At 40.9% G+C, this 18,684-nt stretch overlaps 1 long non-coding RNA gene across 1 annotated transcript; it reads right to left on the bottom strand.

Annotated features, from left to right (window-relative positions):
• Nucleotides 1–1,662: 1,662 nt before the first annotated feature.
• LOC109207666 lies at nt 1,663–2,832 on the bottom strand. The gene is made up of 2 exons (XR_002065044.1): nt 2,457–2,832; nt 1,663–1,899 (listed from the first exon to the last, which is right to left on the bottom strand). It is a non-coding gene; the product is annotated as an uncharacterized LOC109207666 (long non-coding RNA).
• Nucleotides 2,833–18,684: the final 15,852 nt, after the last annotated feature.

Below are 18,684 nucleotides of genomic sequence, written 5' to 3' on the forward strand. Positions count from 1 at the left end.
AAATTCAAGTTTCATTTCGCAACAACCGTCTGGATAAAAATTGGCAGGGTTTTGAGGACTTTTCAAATATCAAAATTTACAAGAACCATGTGAACTCCATTCTCTAACTTTTTTCTATCTTCGTTTTTCTCAATTTCTGTTCCCTATTCTAGAAGCCAGTCAACATGCAAATAGAATCAAACAAATGCACATGTAGCACGTAAGATATAGCAGGATGATCTTTTAATTTTGGGTACACGTGTCCTAGACGGACCCAACCCATGTGTTGAGTCCCTAAAGTCAAATGCATGTGATGCAAACAAGCATACCTACTGAGGATCTGGCATGAAACTATGTTCTTCTAGGGTTATATCTTAAAGGATATGAAGTTCTAGACCTGGCTTACCCTAGTGGACAATTCGAGCCGAGGGGAGCAGCGTAGCGGAAATACAGAAGCTTCACCAGCTTTGCAACTATTCCGTTCTTCATTCTAAATTTATGAGTGTGACTTCTAACAAAAAATAGCTACATGTACATGCGCTTCCAGTAGATATAGAAGACTCATAGAGAAGAAGGGTGGCGTTATAGTTCATATATACAGTTCACACAGTGTCTAAGCGGTAAATGAGCAGCAATTAGTACACTAGCCCCAAACATGTAGTATCATAAAATCACAATAAGCCAAGTATAAAAGTATTCTAAGCTCGAATTCTGAACCCTGAACCAGAGATTCTGGATTCGATCTCTAGCAGAGTCGCCAGAGCTATCACACCTCCTTTTTTCGTGGAATTGTCGAAAGAAAGGCATTTTTTTCAATTTAAGTGACATTATTAAAAAGGGATTGATTTAATTAAATTTTAAGAGTCTCTACTTAAAATTATTTGTGGTGTTCCTTACATAAATCCCAATTCAAGGAAAATTTTGTTCTACACTACGATTCGCAAAATACAAAAGATCGGATAATGAATTTCGTAAACTCGGAAGAAAGGTGTAAGATACTTCTACATTCTGTAGTTTTAGCATGGTTCTTAACGAATTATACTCAGCTTAATTATCTTGTAATATTACATGTTTTAAAACATGTGTATTTGACCATTTACTATTTTTGATTTTATATATTAAACAATTATAAAATTTATTTAGGCAAGTCGCGATTTTGCACACTTGTTATTTTATACAAATTGCTAATTGCGCCACGTGAAATGCACCCTTGATTTACAACATGTTTATTATTATTATTTGAAGTTGAGATGTCAAGTCACACAAATGCACACTTGAACTTTGGAGTTATGCATCACAGTTGAGCCACGGGACCCGAACCCACAACTGTGATAATCATTATACTAATCGCGCCTAAAGCATCTAATGGTATTAATAAGTACTTATTTTCTAAGTTTGAGATTGTTGTGAGGGCATGAATTATCGATACGATTTGTGGATAGGTATGGATTTGATTACTAAATCGTTCATAAGAATAAATGTGTTGCATCTTAATTAATTGTTAAAAATTTTGTTCTTACGATTGCCTAAGAAATTACAAATTGAATTGATTTAAATGTTTCGTCACAAAGTAGATTAATCGCCTATGTCCGACTAAAATAAATTGAAGTCTTTAAGGCTCGAAACTATTCTTTTATTTGTAAGAAACCCAATGACCCACTCAGTGCATGGAATTGATCATAATCAGTGAAGGATCTAACAGTTGATTACAAATCAATTTGGTTTACAAAGCATAACAAATTATTGGGTTACATGCTAAAAATTACCAAGTGGATCAGTTAGGCTAACATGGGATTTAGGAAGGGCCCATATCTATTGGGCTCACGAGGTTGGGCCATTTCAAACCCGCTTGGCCATGGAATTTCGGAGTTGGAGACTTCGTTGCCTCTATGATCGGATCAGAGCATCAAGCCCAGCGGTCTGGTGAAGATAAGGCTCATCTCATTCATGAACAAATTACACAACATCAATTCATAAGCGAGATTGCATACATAGCCAAATAAATGAAAATCAGGCTAATTTATAAATAATTACAAAGTTAGCATTATAGCGTTGTCCTACATCCGAATTCATTACAATAATAGCCACATTTTGGCAATTGAAAGGTAATTACTAGTACAGACTAGATTCCAAGCATAAACCTCTGTTCACAGTTGTAAATCGCTGAGGTTATTCATACTATGCTGATAGTTGACATGCTCATAAACTTATATTCAATCATTCAATACATCATGGCTTCTTATTCATGTATGCTAGTTCAAACAATCAGTAAATTAATATCAAGTACAGCTGAGTCAGACATTAAAAAATAGGTAAATTTATCAAGCTGAATTTCATGTTGTCTGGAATCAGCATATTTCAAAAATAATTACCAAACCATGTAGTCATAAAACAAGCATAAAGTCATAAGACATTCAATCATAAACCAATTCATTAGATCATTCCAACCAGTAGGGATACAGATCTTTGGTGTGTACCTAGTTTTGACACAATACAGCTTTAAATAGCAAAATAAAGGCCAGAGATCTACTAGTTGGAGCTCAGCAACAGAAGAAACAGCAAAATCAACAACAATTGATCAAACCAGCTTTTCTAAAAACCCAGAAACCGCACACTCAACCTTTAAACATCCAAAGAAGTTGAAATAGTTTTAGAGATTCCTCTAGAACCTAGATCTTCCTATGGTTTTAAAAGCTCAGTAAGTTTTTTCAGATTTTTCTTAGGTATTATGGTTGTTGCTCTATGTTTTCATCTGCTGATGGATGAAAAAGTGAGGAGTACAGCTCCTCTTATAAATCAATTCTTAGGGCTCCTTCTACATCTTTTCTTTCTTTTTATCCCTCTTATCTCTTCTATTTACTCTTGAAATCCTTTATACTTGGCCTCTTTTCCCTTTTTATTTGCTACATAGTCCCTATAGGTTCTTTCCTAAAAGTTTTCTGGTAGTTAACTAAAAGACTCCCTAAGTTAATTCCCTCAAGTACCCATTAGACCCCCTATTAATTATCAGTTTATTACTTAACTCTCCTAATTTAATATATTTCTTCATTTTTTACTTAAAATGTACTCAAAATGGGACCTAAGTTCAACCAGGTCAACTAACAGACTTGGACCTATATCTTATTGCCCCTAGGCCCACTGCCAGCTACACCAAATCAACTAGGCCCTAATTAACAAAACACTTCAATTAAACATAAGAAGCAATAATTTCCTAAACAATTAAACATGCAACAAAATTGAAACCACAATTAACAACACAGTTATGAAGAACAAGCGAAGTTATACTACGTTAACAAGATTCGACTAACCTAATTGATGGTAGGCTAGACACGTATATTTTAACTGTATTTTACACTCTAATTGCTGCAATTTATTCATATTTGAGGTTAAATTATGATGATTTGTACTTATTACGTGTTATATGCCTTGTGGAGACGATTCTGAGTTAAGAAGAAATTTTTGAGCTAAATTGAGTGATTCAATATTTTGAAGTCTGAGTAAAAGCCCAAAAATATAAACTGGAATCGCGGTCGGGGGTTGAGGACCATGTTTGGATGTCAAAAATTGTGAAAAAATATTACTCTAAGATTTTTACACTACCACGCTGCATGGGGCATCGCGGTAGTGTATTTTCGTTGTCTAACTTTTCTTATAAGGATTTTGACCGTAGTCGGAACTGTGTGAAGACGACTCCGAAATAGAGTTTCGTCAGTTCCGTTAGCTCCATTGGGTGATTTTGGACTTAGGAGCGCGTCCGGATTGTATTTTAGAGATGTTTAGCTGAATTAGGCTCAAAATGGCGAAAATTAAATTTTTGGAGATTTTGACATAAAGTGGACTTTTTGATATCGGGGCCGGATTTTGATTCCTGAAGTTAGAGTAGGCCCGTAATGTCAAATATGACGTGTGTGCAAAATTTGAGTTCAATCAAACGTGATTTGATAGGTTTCAGCATCGATTGTAGAAGTTTGAAGTTTAAAAGTTCATTAAGTTTGAATCGGAGGGTGCTTCATGATTTTAGCGTTGTTTGATATAATTTGAGGGTTCGACTAAGCTTGTATGGTGTTTTAGGACTTGTTGGTATATTTGGTTGAGGTCTTGGGGGCCTCGGTTTGATTTTGGATGGTTAGCGGATTGAATTGGAAGTTGGAGGAATGGCTGAAGCATTTCAGGCTTCTAGTGTTTTCGCACCTGCGGTGGGGAGACCGCAGGTGTGGGATCTCACGTGCGTGAGGTCAAGCATAGAAGCAGAGTTGGAATTAGTAGAGGTCGCAGGTGCGAGGGAAATGTTGCATCTACGATGCATGCAGATGCGCTTAAGGACCCGAAGACGCGGAGGAGACCGCGGAAGCGGACATAATTTCGCAGGCGCACACGCGCAGGTGCGGCCCTTTTATCGTAGAAGCGGACCCAGCCTCTTATGTCATTTCTGCACCTGCGATGGAATTTCCACCGATGAGGCATCGCTGGTGCGACTGGAAGCCCGCAGAAGCGAAATCGCTGGGCAGAAAAGGGCCAAGTTCGAGGGTTTTACTCCATTTTCAATTTTGGGAATTTCAGAGATCGTATTTGGGCGATAATGTAGGAGAATTTTAGAGGAAGCTTTTGGGGAAAGATTCTTAACCCATTTATGATTATATTCCACTATTTTATAGTTGATGTCATCATTTAATTAAGGAATTTGGTTGAGAAATTTGGGGAAAAATGCAGAAGTTCTTCAACTATGTTTTTGAGTTTTGATTTGAATTTCGATATCGTTTTTGGATAATTTTGGTACGAGTGAACTCGTGAGTGAATGGGTGTTCATAGTTTGTGACTTTTACCAGATTCCGAGACGTGGGCCCGGGTCATCTTTTTGGGGCAATTTTTCTAATTTCTTGCTTAAGCGTTGATTTCACTAATTAGATTAGTTTCTCACAGTTGTATTTATGGTATGTAATTGCTTTTGGCTATATTCGGGCCATTCAAAGTCCGAAAATAATGGAAAAGGCATTGTTACCGATTCATTGAGCTTGGTTCAAGGTAATTGGCTTGCCTAACCTTGTATGGGGGAACTCCCCTTAGGATTTTGTACTGACATGATATGTGATCGCCGTGTACGTGAGGTGACGAGTGCGCACACACGTTATTTGTTGTAAAACCCAATTTTTACTAAGTAGTAACCTGTTTAATCTTAATTGAGTTATACTAGCATGTGTAGTTACCCTGTTTACCCTAAAATCGCATGTCTACTTGTCTTAAATACTTATCTGAACTATGTGCAGCATGTTTAGTGGATTTCCTATTCTTCCTTGACGTGTACTTAGTCTAAACTGTAGGATTTTCTTGCTGTACCAGTTAATTCTATTGTTTTGAGCTGCGTATTTACTTTGGGACTACGGGACGGTATCCTGGGAGATCCCCCTGCACATTTACTCTTGAGACTACTATTTGGTACCCCGGGAGATCTCCCTTCACATTTACTTTTAGGACTACGAGGCGGTACCTCGGGAGATCTTCTTGCATATTTACTTTTTGGACTACGACACGGTATCTGGGAGATACCCCGCTATTTATTCCTGTGTATTGTACTGTTATTTATCTATGATTTCTTCTTTGTTAAATTCCAGTCTCTTGTTACACTGCGATATTTTTAGTCTACATATAAACTAGTAGGGCCCTGACCAGACCTCGTCACTACTCGACCGAGGTTAGGCTTGGCACTTACTGGGTACCGTTATGGTGTACTCATGCTTCTCTTCTGCACATGTTTTCGTGTGCAGATCCGGGTACCTCGTACCAGCCTCGCTATTAGTTGCGTACTTGCTGCTGCTCCGGAGACTTCAAGGTACATCTGCCCGCGTTCGCAGACCTCAGAGTCCTCCTCTATCCTATGTTGTTCCTCCTTTACTACTTCTAGTTACTAATGTATAGAAATAGTTAGACAAATTCTTAGATGCTTGTGACTTATGATTTTTCGGGTCTTGGGAAAATTCTGTGTATATTCGAGAGTTTGTTATTGTACATGCCGAGTGGCATTTTTACTAGTTATTTAAATTTCTATTATTGTTAGCTGTTATGGATTTGCTTTCATTTTGGTTATTTCCGCAAATGTTAAGCTTACCTACTCGTAGAGACTAGGTGCCGTCACGACATCTCACGGAGGGAGGATTGGGACGTGACAAGTTGGTATCAGAGCTCTAGGTTCGTAGGTGTCATGAGTCAAGACCAGGTTTAGTAGAGTCTCGCGGATCAGAACGGAGACGTCCGTACTTATCTTCGGGAGGCTTTGGAACTGTTACGAAAATTTCACTTCTTTTGATTCCTTGTCGTACGAAATTATTGACTTCGAAATTCTAAACTTCTTTCTTCTATTGTCTCACAAATGGTGAGGACACGTACAGCCGGATCAGATGACTAGGCACCCGTGCCCCTACTAGAGCCGCCAGAGGCCGGGGCCGGGGTAGAGGCCGAGGACATCCAAGTGGTGCAGCCAGAGCACCCGTACGAGCACACCCCTCTCAAACTCTCTCGAGTGTTCTTGAAACCCTAATCACCTTCCCCCCATTTTCGACCTCTAACTCACCAGAACCCATGGCCTCTCAGGCCATGGATAATCTATGCTCACCTCCTATCGCTCCTATGTGCTTGGTTCTCGAAGGTTCGAGGCTAGACCTCAAATGTCTCCACCCAGACCTCCGCCGACTTGAGGTTCCCGGCCATCTCCGGCCTGGCTCCGGCACATCTGAGCCTCCTGGACTCTCTCAAATTCACTCTGGATCCATATAATAAGTTTGAATCCTTTTGTGTATGAACTATTCTGATTAGCATGACAACCCCTTTTATATGTGTTAACATCTTTCTTCAAAAGGTTTTCCAATTTGTGTTCGAATCAAAATCCTTTTCTTGGGGTTAATTGATTGCCACTAGTAGCTCCAACTAGAGCGCAGGCACTTGAGACTCCTGTTACTGCACTAGCTCTTCAGGAGACCCTTGCATAGTTCCTGAGCATGTTCAGTACTCTAGCTTAGGCAGGGTTGATTCCCCTTGCTCCTGCCACATCTCAGGCCGGGGGATGAACAAAGACTCCCGCCACCCGCACCCCAGAGCAGCGGGTTTAGATCGATCAGATTCTGGAGGTTATACCGGTGCCGCCAGTAGCCCGAGTTCTGCCCCAGTTCACCCCTTGCTTCTGCCATGTTCACTAGCCTGGCATCATAGAATGCCCAGGGTTTTCTTGAGGAGTGCCGCCGTATCCTCCGTACTATGGGTGTAGCGGAGTCGAGTGGGCTTTCTTCACTGCGTTCTAGCTTAGAGGAGCAACCTATCAGTGGTGGCGTGCTTATGAGTTAGACAACCCAACTAAGGAAGCTTCACTTACATGGACTCAGTTCTCAGATATGTTTTTGAGGGAGTATATTCCCTAGAGCCTCAAAGATGCATGTCGCGCCGAGTTTGAGCAATTGCACCAGGGTGCTATGACAGTGTCAGAGTATGTAGTTCGTTTCAGTGATTTGGCTAGACATGCACCGGCCTTGGTTGCTATAGTTCGAGAAAGGGTACGTCGGTTTATCGAGGGGCTCTATCCAGCATCAGGATTAGCATGGCCCGGGAGTTGGAGATTGATATTTCGCACTAGAAGGTTGTGAGTATTGCTAGGAGAGTGGAGGGCATGCTTGTTCGGGAGAGAGAGGAGAGGGAGGCCAAGAGGTCTCGAGAGTCTTGCTCTTATACTGGTAATTATGCCCCAACTGTAGTTCGCCATGGTAGGGGCAATGTGAGTTTCCCTATTCATTCAGCACTTCCAGCCGCTAGTGGTATTCCGGCTACTCCTAGGCCTCAGGACCTTATTATGCACCGCCAGTATCTAGTGTGCCTCCTACACGGGGTGCTTTCAGCGGTCAGTCTAGTAGACCTGGCCCGAGCCAGCCACGCCCTCCGAGAGCATATTTTGAGTGTGGTGACACTCACCATATGGTGAGGGATTGCCCCAGACATAGGGGGTGCACCTCCATAGACTTCTTCGGCACCACGTGCTCTACCGGTTCCTCCAGTTATGATTACAACACCAGTTACCACTCCACCTGCTCAGCTAGCTCGAGGTGGAGGTCGGGAAGGTAGAGGTCACCCTAGAAGGGTAGGCCAGGCCAGATACTATGCTCTTCCTTCTCGCGTAGAAGCAGTTGCTTTCGACTGTGTTATTGCAGGTATCGTCCCGGTCTGTCATAAAGATGCGTCAGTTTTATTTGATCCAAGCACCACATATTCTTATGTGTCATCTTATTTTGCTCTGCATTTGGGCGTATCCCGTGATTCTATGAGTTCTCCTATTTTTGTGTCTACACCTATGGGAGATTCTATAGTTGTTGGCCGTGTGTATCGGTCGCGTTTGGTTGTTCTTAGTGGTTTTGAGACTAGAGCCGATCTATTATTGCTCAGTATGTAGATTTTAATATAATTTTAGGCATAGACTGGTTGTCACCCCATTATGATATTCTTGATTGTCATGCCTAGACCATGACACTGGCTATGCCAGGATTACCGCGGTTAGAGTTGAGAGGTACCTTAGATTTCACTCCCAGCAGAGTTATTTCATTTCTTAAAGCTCAATGAATGGTTGAGAATGGGTGTGACGCGTATCTAGCTTATGTGAGAGATGTCAGTATTGATACCCCTACAGTTGAGTCAGTCCCAGTAGTGAGGGATTTCTCTGAAGTATTTCCAGCTGACCTTCCGGGCATGTCTCTCGATAGAGATATCGACTTTGGTATTGAATTGTTGCCGGGAACTTAGCCCATCTCTATTCATCCATATCGTATGGCTCCTCCTGAGTTGAAAGAGTTGAAGGAACAGTTACAGGAATTTCTTGATAAGGGTTTCATTCGACCCAGTGTGTCACCTTGGGGTGCCCCAGTCTTGTTTGTGAAGAAAAAGGATGGTTCTATGCGTATGTGCATTGATTATTGCCAGTTAAACAAAGATACAGTGAAGAACATGTATCCATTGCCTCATATTGATGACTTATTTGATCAGTTAAAGGGTGCCACAGTGTTTTCCAAGATTGACTTACGTTCAGTTTATCATCAGTTGAAGATTCGGGAGCTAGATATCCTGAAGACCGCTTTCAAGACTCGATATGGTCACTACAAGTTCCTTGTGATGTCATTTGGGCTGATCAGTGCCCCAACAACATTCATGCATTTGATGCACATTGTATTTCGGCCCTATCTTAACTCTTTTTCATTGTGTTTATTGACAACATTCTGGTGTACTCCCGGAGTTAGGAGGATCATGAGCAGCACCTGAGGACTGTGCTTCAGACCCTTAGAGAAAAGAAGTTATATGCGAAATTCTCAAAGTGTGAGTTTTGGTTAGACTCAGTGGCATTTTTGGGTTACGTAGTGTCGAGTGAGGGGATCAAGGTGGATCCGAAGAAGGTGGAAGCAGTGCAGAGTTAGCCCAAATAGTCCTCAACTACGTAGATTCGGAATTTCCTTGGTTTGGCGGGGTATTATCGTCGATTTGTAGAGGGTTTCTCATCTATTGCACCACCTATGACCATGCTGATCAAGAAGGGTTCTCCATTCAGGTGGATAGAGAAGTATGAGGAGAGCTTTCGAAAGCTCAACACAGCTTTGACTACAACCCCAGTATTGGTATTGCCTACAGGTTCAAGGTCTTATATTGTTTATTATGATGCGTCACGGATAATTCTCGGTGCGGTGTTGATGCAAGACCGTAGGGTGATTATCTACGCGTCCTGACAAATGAAGGTACATGAAAAGAACTATCATGTCTACGACCTTGAGTTAGCAGCTATTGATCATGCCTTGAAGATTTGGTGACACTATTGGTACGGTGTCCCTTATGAGATCTACACTAATCACAAGAGTTTCTAGCATTTGTTCAAGCAGAAGGATCTTAACTTGCATCAGCGGAGGTGGTTAGAGCTGCTTAAGGATTAGGATATCACTATTCTATACCATCTCGGGAAGGCCAATGTAGTGGCCGATGCCTTGAGTCGCAGGGCGGAGAGTTTTGGGGAGCTTAGCATATTTACCAGTAGTAGAGAGACCATTGGCCTTGGATGTTCAGGCCTTAGCCAACCAGTTTATTAGATTGGATATTTTTGAGCCGAGTCGAGTTTTGGATTGTGTGGTCTCCTAGCCTTCTCTTAATGATCGTATCAGGGAGCGTCAGTATGATGAACCCCATCTGCTCGTCCTTAAGGACACGGTTCAGCATGGTGATGCTAAGGAGGTCACTATTGGAGATGATGGTGCATTGAGGATGTAGGGCAGGCTATGTGTTCCCAGTGTAAACGGATTGCATGAGTGGAATCTCCAAGAGGCTCACAGTTCGCGGTAATCCATTCAACCGGGTGCCGCAAAGATGTATCAGTACTTGAAACAACTTTGTTGGTGGAGGAGAATGAAGAAGGACATAGTGGAATATGTATCTTGGTGTCTAAATTGCCAACAGGTGAAGTATGAGCATCAGCGGCTAGGTGGGTTGCTTCAGAAGTAAAAGATTCCGGAGTGGAAATGGGAGCGGATCACTCTGAATTTCGTTGTTGGGCTTCCACGGACTCAGCGGAAGTTGATGTAGTTTGGGTGATTGTGGACAGGCTGATCAAGTCAGCTCATTTCATTCCTGTGATGACTACTTATTCTTCCGAACAGCTGGCCCGAGTTTATATCCGTGAGATTGTCAGGCTTCACGGCGTGCCGGTATCTATCATCTCTGACCGAGGTATGCAGTGTACATCACGGTTTTGGAGGGCCATACAATATGAGTTAGGTACTCGATTGAGTTGAGCACAACATTTCACCCTCAGACGGACGGATAGTCCGAGCGCACTATTCAGATACTAGAGGATATGCTCCGTGCATGTGTGATGGAGTTTGGAGGTTCTTGGGATCAGTTCTTGCCACATGCGGAGTTCGCCTACAACAATAGTTATCAGTCGAGCATTCAGATAGCACCGCATGAGGCATTGTATAGTAGACAGTGTCGGTCTCCAGCGGTTGGTTCCAGCCAGGTGAGGCTAAGCTATTGGGTACAGACTTGGTTCAGGATGCTTTGGAGAAGGTTAAGGTGATTAAGGATAGACTTCGCACAACCTAGTCCAGACAGAAGAGTTATGTAGAACGGAAGGTATGCGATGTTGCATTCATGGTTGGAGAGCAGGTCTTGCCCCGGGGTTTCGGCTATGAAGGGAGTTATGAGGTTCGGGAAGAAGGGCAAGCTAAGACCAAGGTTTAATTGTCCATTCGAGGTGTTGCGGCGAGTTGGGGAGGTTGACTATGAGATTGCCTTGCCTCCCAGTCTAGCAGGAGTTCATCCGCTATTCCATGTTTCTATGCTCCGAAAGTATCACGGTGATCCGTCTCATGTGTTGGATTTCAGCTTAGTCCAGTTTGACAAGGATCTATCTTATGTTGAGGAGCTGGTGGCTATTTTGGACGGGCAGGTTCGAAAGTTGAGGTTAAAGAACATTGATTCAGTGGAGGGTTCAGCCGGTCGAGGCAACTTGGGAGAGCGAGCATGATATGCGCAGCCGTTATCCTTATCTTTTTACCACTTCAGGTATGTCTCTATGCTCGTTCGATGACAAACATTTGTTTTAAGAGGTGGAGGATGTAACGACCCGACCGATCGTTTAAGTGTATTAGCCCCGATCTCTTATTTACTTCTTCCCCCGTGTCTTTTTTTGCTTATGTGACTTGCCGGGAGGTTTTGATTGTGGTTTCGAAGTGATTTGGAACACTTAGTCCCTAAAACGGAAGCTTAAGTCTTAGGATTTTGACCGTAGTCGGAATTGTGAAGACGACTCCGGAATGAGTTTCGACGGTTCTGTTAGCTCCGTTGGTTGATTTTGGACTTAGGAACGCATCCGAATTATGTTTTGGAGGTCTGTAGCTGAATTACGATTGAAATGGCAAAAATTGCATTTTTGAAGATTTTGACCGGAAGTGGACTTTTGGATATCAGGGTTGGATTCCGATTTCGGAAGTTGGAGTAGGTCCGTAATATCGAATATGACTTGTGTTCAAAATTTGAGGTAAATCAGACATGATTTGATAGGTTTAAGCATTGGTTGTGGAAGTTTGAAGCTTCAAAGTTTATTAAGTTTGTATCAGAGGGTGATTCGTGATTTTAGCATTTTTTGATGTAATTTGAGGGCTCGACTAAGTTCGTATGGTGTTTTAGGACTTGTTGTTATATATGGTTGAGGTCCCGGGGGCCTTAGATTGATTTCGGAGGGTTAATGGATCGAATTAGAAGTTGGAGGAATGGCTGAAGTATTTCAGGCTTCTGGTGTTTTCGCACATACGGTGGGGAGACCGCAGGTGCGGGATCGCACGTGCGTGAGGTCAAGTGCAGAAGCGAATTCCGAATGAGTTGTCAAGGGTCGCATGTGTGAGGGAAATGCCACATCTGTGATGCCCGCAGATGTGCTTAAGGACCCACCGGCGCGGAGGAGACTGCAGAAGCGGACATAATTCCACCGGCGCGCAGGTGCGGCCATTTTATCGCACAAGTGGACCCAGCCTCATAAGTCATTTCCGCACATGAAATGGAATTTCCGCAGGTGTGACTAGAAGCCCGCAGAAGCGAAATCGCTGGGCACAAAAGTGCCAAGTTCGAGGGTTTTATACCATTTTCAGTTTTGGGACCATGACAGCTCGAATTTGGGCGATAATTTGGGAGATTTTCGGAGGAAGCTTTTGGGGAACGATTCTTAAACCATTTATTATCATATTCCACTAAACTGCAGTTGATTTCATCATTTAATTAAGAAATTGGTTGAGAAATTTACGGAAAAATGGAGAAGTTCTTCAACTAAGTTTTTGAGTTTTGATTCGGATTTTGATATCGGATTTCGATAATTTTGGTATGAGTGAACACGTGAGTGAATAGGTGTTCATATTTTGTGACTTTTACCCGATTTCAAGACGTGGGCCCGGGTCGACTTTTTGGGATGGTTTTCTAATTTCTTGCTTAAGCATTGATTTCATTAATTAGATTAGTTTCTCATAGTTGTATTTATGGTATGTAATTGCTTTTGGTTAGATTTGGGCCATTCGTAGTCGGAAAATCATGGAAAAGGCATTGTTACCGATTGATTGAGCTTGGTTCGAGGTAAGTGGCTTGCCTAACCTTGTGCAGGGGAACTCCCCTAGGGATTTGGTACTGCTGTGATATGTGATCGCCGTGTACGTGAGGTGACGAGTGCATACATGGGTTATTTGTTGTAAAACCTGTTTCATCTTAATTGAGTTATACTAGCATGTGTAGTTACCCTGTTAGCCTAAAATTGCATGTCTACTTGTCTTAAATACTTATCTGAACTTTGTGTAGCATGTTTAGTGGATTTCATGTTCTTCCTTGACATGTACTTAGTCTAAACTGTAGGATTTTCTTGTCGTACTTGTTAATTTCATTGTTTTGAGCTGCGTATTTACTTTGGGACTACGGGACGGTATCCCGGGAGATCCCCTTGCATATTTACTTTGGGACTATAGGATGGTATCCCGCGAGATCCCCCTACACATTTACTTTTGAGACTACGAGGCGGTACCTCGAGAGATCTCCCTGCACATTTACTTTTGAGACTACGATGCGGTACCTTGGGAGATCTCCTTGCATATTTACTTTTTGGACTACGAGACGGTATCTCGGGAGATCCCCGCTATTTATTCCTGTTTACTGTACTGTTATTCTTCTGTGGTTTCTTCTTTGATAAATTCTAGTCTCTTATTACACTGCGTTATTTTAGTTCTGCCTTATTTAATTTATATAAACCAGTAGGGCCATGACCTGACCTCATCACTACTTCGATCGAGGTTAGGCTTGGCACTAACTGGGTACCGTTATGGTGTACTCATGCTACTCTTCTGCACATGTTTTGCTGTGCAGATCCAGATACCTCCTACCAGCCCCGCTATTAGTTGCGTACTTGCTGTTGCTCCGGAGACTTCAAGGTACATCTGCCCGCGTCCACAGACCTCGGAGTCCCCCTCTATCCCTTTTATATTGTTCCTCCTTAACTACTTCTAGTTACTGATGTATAGAAACAGTTTTACAAATTCTTAGAGGCTTGTGACTTATGATGTTCCGAGTCTTGGGGAAATTCAGTGTATATCCGAGAGGTTGTTATTGTACATGCCGAGCAGCATTTTTACCAGTTATTCAAATATCTATTGTTGTTACTTGTTATGGATTTGCTTTCATTTTTGGTTATTTTTGCAAATGTTAGGCTTACCTAGTCGTAGAGACTAGGTGCCGTCACAACATCTCACAGATGGAGGATTGGGTCGTGACACTATCTTACACCTATCCTATCATGACCTTTATTTCTCATATTGTTTTTAGTCCGATTTCGTTCAACGCTCACTCTCTGTGTTCAATTTCAATTAGCCGTAATCTTAATTTAGTAGTTAATTGTAGTTAGCAATTCTCAAATCAAGTGTTAATCATTCTTATTAGTAAAAAATATTATGTTATTCGAACATTGTTTAAATTCAATTTATGTGGAGATGATAATCTTACTATATTATCTTTGGCTAGCGAGCATCAATTTCGTGTTGTATTTTGTACTCGTCACTAATCAGGCAAAGGAAAATCAACTCATCATGTTATTGATTTAATTAAGTGGAATGAATGTGGAAATCAGAAGAGAAGCTCACTGAGTTTTAAAGAATCGGGCATCTATGGTTTCAATGGATTGCCGAAATTGGACATTGACCGAAAATAGATTTTGACCAACAAATACCTATCTAGACTTGGTGGTCTGATAATTATTTTATTGGTCAAAATTTGTTGGGAATCAACAGACTATGATAGTGGTGGGGATCTCCGGCGAACAAGGATTATTGTTACATGAGCACAAGCCAAGATTCCTCCATGCAGGCCAGTGCTACTATCACGGCACGGAATTCTCATCCTCGGACCGTGATGACACCTAACATTTCACTTGTTAGGCAATAGCTACATCTATTAACCATTTTTAACAATTCCAAATTCAGTGACAACAATAAAACTGAATAGTCTGAAATAAGGTGATAAACTAATAAACGATAAAATCCAAATACAACCAGATCTGGTGTCACGAATACATGAGTGTCTAGAGTACTACATATAAAAGCCTGAATAAAACATAACTGTCTGAATCAAAATAAACAGCTAAAAGGATGTAGAAGAGGACTTCAGGGTTGCGGATGCCATGTAGCTATACCTCAAGTCTCCACTGATAGCTAGATCCGTGCAAACCCCACTCAGAGCAGTTGAGACCAACTCCGACATCTGCACAAGAAGTACGGAGTGTAGTATGAGTACAACCGATACGTACTTTGTAAGAGATGAGCCTAACCTCGACAAAGTAATGACATGGCTAAGGCTGGTCACTTACAATAACTTGCATGCAATAATAATAACAAAAAAAAAAACAGGAATGTAAATGAAGCAGTTAACTCATAGTAACGAACACAACATGTAACTACCAGAGAGCCCAGAATAGCAAGTCATATAAACTCATCTCAAATACCAAGGAAAATCCAACAGTCACAAATAAATATAACTTTATACAATTTGTTGCGGAGCGTAGCCCGATCCCACTATATCATCATCTGTCAATATCATAATCCGTCCTTATTCTGTCATTTCAATTCAATACCTTTGAATCTCCGTTGCGACACGCAACCCGCTCCCTAAACACTTTCAATCAACAATAGCTATTCAACAACCAAATTTACAAGAAGTTCTACGTCAAGAGAGTAAATGTACGAGACAACGAAGAATCGCATAATATTCAAGGAATCTCAAATAACTCTAATGTCTCGACTTCACCAACACATCGATAATTACCAATTAACAACTCATACACATGAATCTACATTATTGGAGGCAACCAATTTTCACAAAAACTATAAGACAAGCGATACATAGGAAAATTTAGATATGCAAGAAAAGCAAATAAAGACAAGTAGCAAATAAGCATGTAATTATGGAAAGGATGGACAATTTAATACAAGTATATCTAATTGACAAATAACAATTATGGAATGGAAGTCGAGTAAGCATATAGCAATTAAGGCATGTATAAAGATATACTAAGAAGTAATGAAAACATAGAAGAAAGTAACACAACAACGCATATACACTCATCACGTCGCATATATGTCGTTTCACACGTAATTCACATAACATGTAGTTCAAGGGTTTCTAATTCCCTCAAATTAAGGTTAGATCCAACACTTACCGCACTTCGCAACTCAAAGCAATCAACCAACCACGACCTTGACTTATGAACAAGCCTCCAAAACCAACCAATTCTAGCAAATTATTGACCAAATGATTTAAAATAATCTTTAGAAACTATCCACAAACGAAAGAGGTTCAATTTAGATCATTTTTAAAAAAAGTCAACAAAACTCAATCCTGGGCCAGGTTGGTCAAAATTGACATTCAGACCAAAACCTCTAATACATTCACCCCCGAGCCCGATTATATGATTTATTTCGAAACATGACCTCAATTCGAGGTCTAAACTCAATTTTACAAAAATTCTCAATTCTACCCAAATCCCAAATTTCTACCATGAAATTCCTAAATTTGATGTTGAAATCTCATGAAATGTAATGGATAATTTAAAAGAAATGAATTAAATTCACTTACCAATGAATATTGGAAGAAATGTCTCTTGAAAAATCGCCTCTAGGGTGTTTAGGGTTGAAAATTTGTGAGAAATGAGCTAAGTCCCTTTCCCCCTCTTTTACCCAGCTCCGAATATCACAATTACGATGTCTTGTTCGAAAATGCGAGACAAGGATCGCAAAAGAGAACCATGTCAAGGAAGAGGAGAAGTCGCAAATGCAATATTTGGATCGCAAATGCGAACTTACCACCTTCACAAATGCGACCAAAAACTTCGAAATTGCGAAGCAGACTCAAAATGGTTAGTGATCGCAAATGCGACACTTCCTTCGCAAAAGCGAAAGTCCACAGTTCGCAAATGCGTGATTCACCCAGCCCAACCCATGCTCACAAATTCGAAACATTCTTCGTCAAAGCGATGCTCACAATTGCGAGATCTACAACAGAGCACCAGAACTGGTATTGCATGTTACACCCCGTGTTATCGTATGTAAGAGTACGTCATAAGTCAATTAATGTGAGCTCAGAAAGGGAATCATCTTTTAAAAGTTTACAAAGTTAGTTCATCATGTTAATGTGGAGGTTACAAATATTTAAGATCATTAGTACCAAGTAGCAAGAGGGTTTGAAGGCTTAGAAGCTAAATGAATTGAAGAAAATAAGTTTCGTCGAAAGTCGACAAGTTGGAATATTTTACCATGTACTTTTGGGGTGATACTAGGGTTATTAACATTATAACGAGATTATATTATGAGTTATTTTAGTCGTACGATAGTTGGTGTTATGTTTTGAAGTCAAGCGAGTTGTGGAACAAAAGTTGGAAAAGGTCATCACAAGTTCCATTTATAATTTGCTGACATTTAGGTCAAATGTAGATGCACTTTTCTCCCAATATACTTGTAATCAATGGATAATCTACATATCAAATTGAAGATCTACGAGTCTAGTTTCCAATGCATTAAACCGTTCTTCGATACGACATTGGGGTAGAGAGATATTTGCAGTTTTGCAAGACTGCACAGACTGTATAGTTGGCAAGTAGGTGTGTCACTAAAGCTTTTTGAGCAATACATTTCGTGTGTTATATGAGGTCTTTTTGGGACATATTATATATCAAATTGAAGGTCTTGGAATCTAGTTTCCAACACTCTTAACCGTTCGTTCATACGATATCCGGATAAAAAGATATAGGTATTTGAAAAAGGGCCAATGAGATGGTGCCAAGTAGCACCTTTTGACTTTTCAACCAAAATGGATATTTATCTTCCTATGTCGTCTCTTTCTTNGTTCTTTCCAAAGCAAGAGGAGTACTGGAAGAAGCTCGAAGGGTGATAGCTACTTCAGCCGACATCCCTCGAATAGCAAATCCTGACAATAAGAAGGATAAAAAGTTAAAAGAGGGGAAAAGAATTTAACACACGAGAAGCAAAAAGGGATGTATACCGTGAGTTTTCACTTTCCAACCGTGTTTGTTGGAAATAGATCTCCAAGTTCGTGCCTCCATAGGCACGGCTTTCAAGACAGCATCTACCCAACCACGGAAATTAGGAACGGGTTCCACATCTCCCATGGTTGCTACAAAAAAGCAAAGGAATAATAATAAAATTAGAAGAGAAGTTGAAATAACGAAAGCAGATACGGCAAGGAAGAAAATACTTACGTGCAAAGTTCCATTTCTCAGGAAAAGGAATGTTTGATTCACCCACCAAATCAATTGTGGGAACAGCAACAAACCGGGTGTACCAGCCACGGTCGTTATTATCTTCAGGGTTAACCAAAACCCTCTTACTTCTTGCAGTTAAGGTAAAAACACCATTGCGGAATAGCTTGGGGTGATAAAGATGAATTAGATGAGGAAAAGTAAAGTCAACATCAGCTTGGTTGACATATACCTCAAACAAGCTACTGCTCTCCATACGAGGGGACCAACTTGAGCCAGACAAATTTTGAAAAAACGACAGAAATCAAGAATGACAGGGTCAATAGCAGGAATAAATCCCAAAGTAAAGGGATAAGTGTAAACGAAAGAAAAGTCAACCCTATAAGAAGATATTCTTTGATGTGGAG

Source organism: Nicotiana attenuata, unplaced genomic scaffold (assembly GCF_001879085.1).
Source record: "Nicotiana attenuata strain UT unplaced genomic scaffold, NIATTr2, whole genome shotgun sequence".
NCBI lineage: Eukaryota > Viridiplantae > Streptophyta > Magnoliopsida > Solanales > Solanaceae > Nicotiana > Nicotiana attenuata.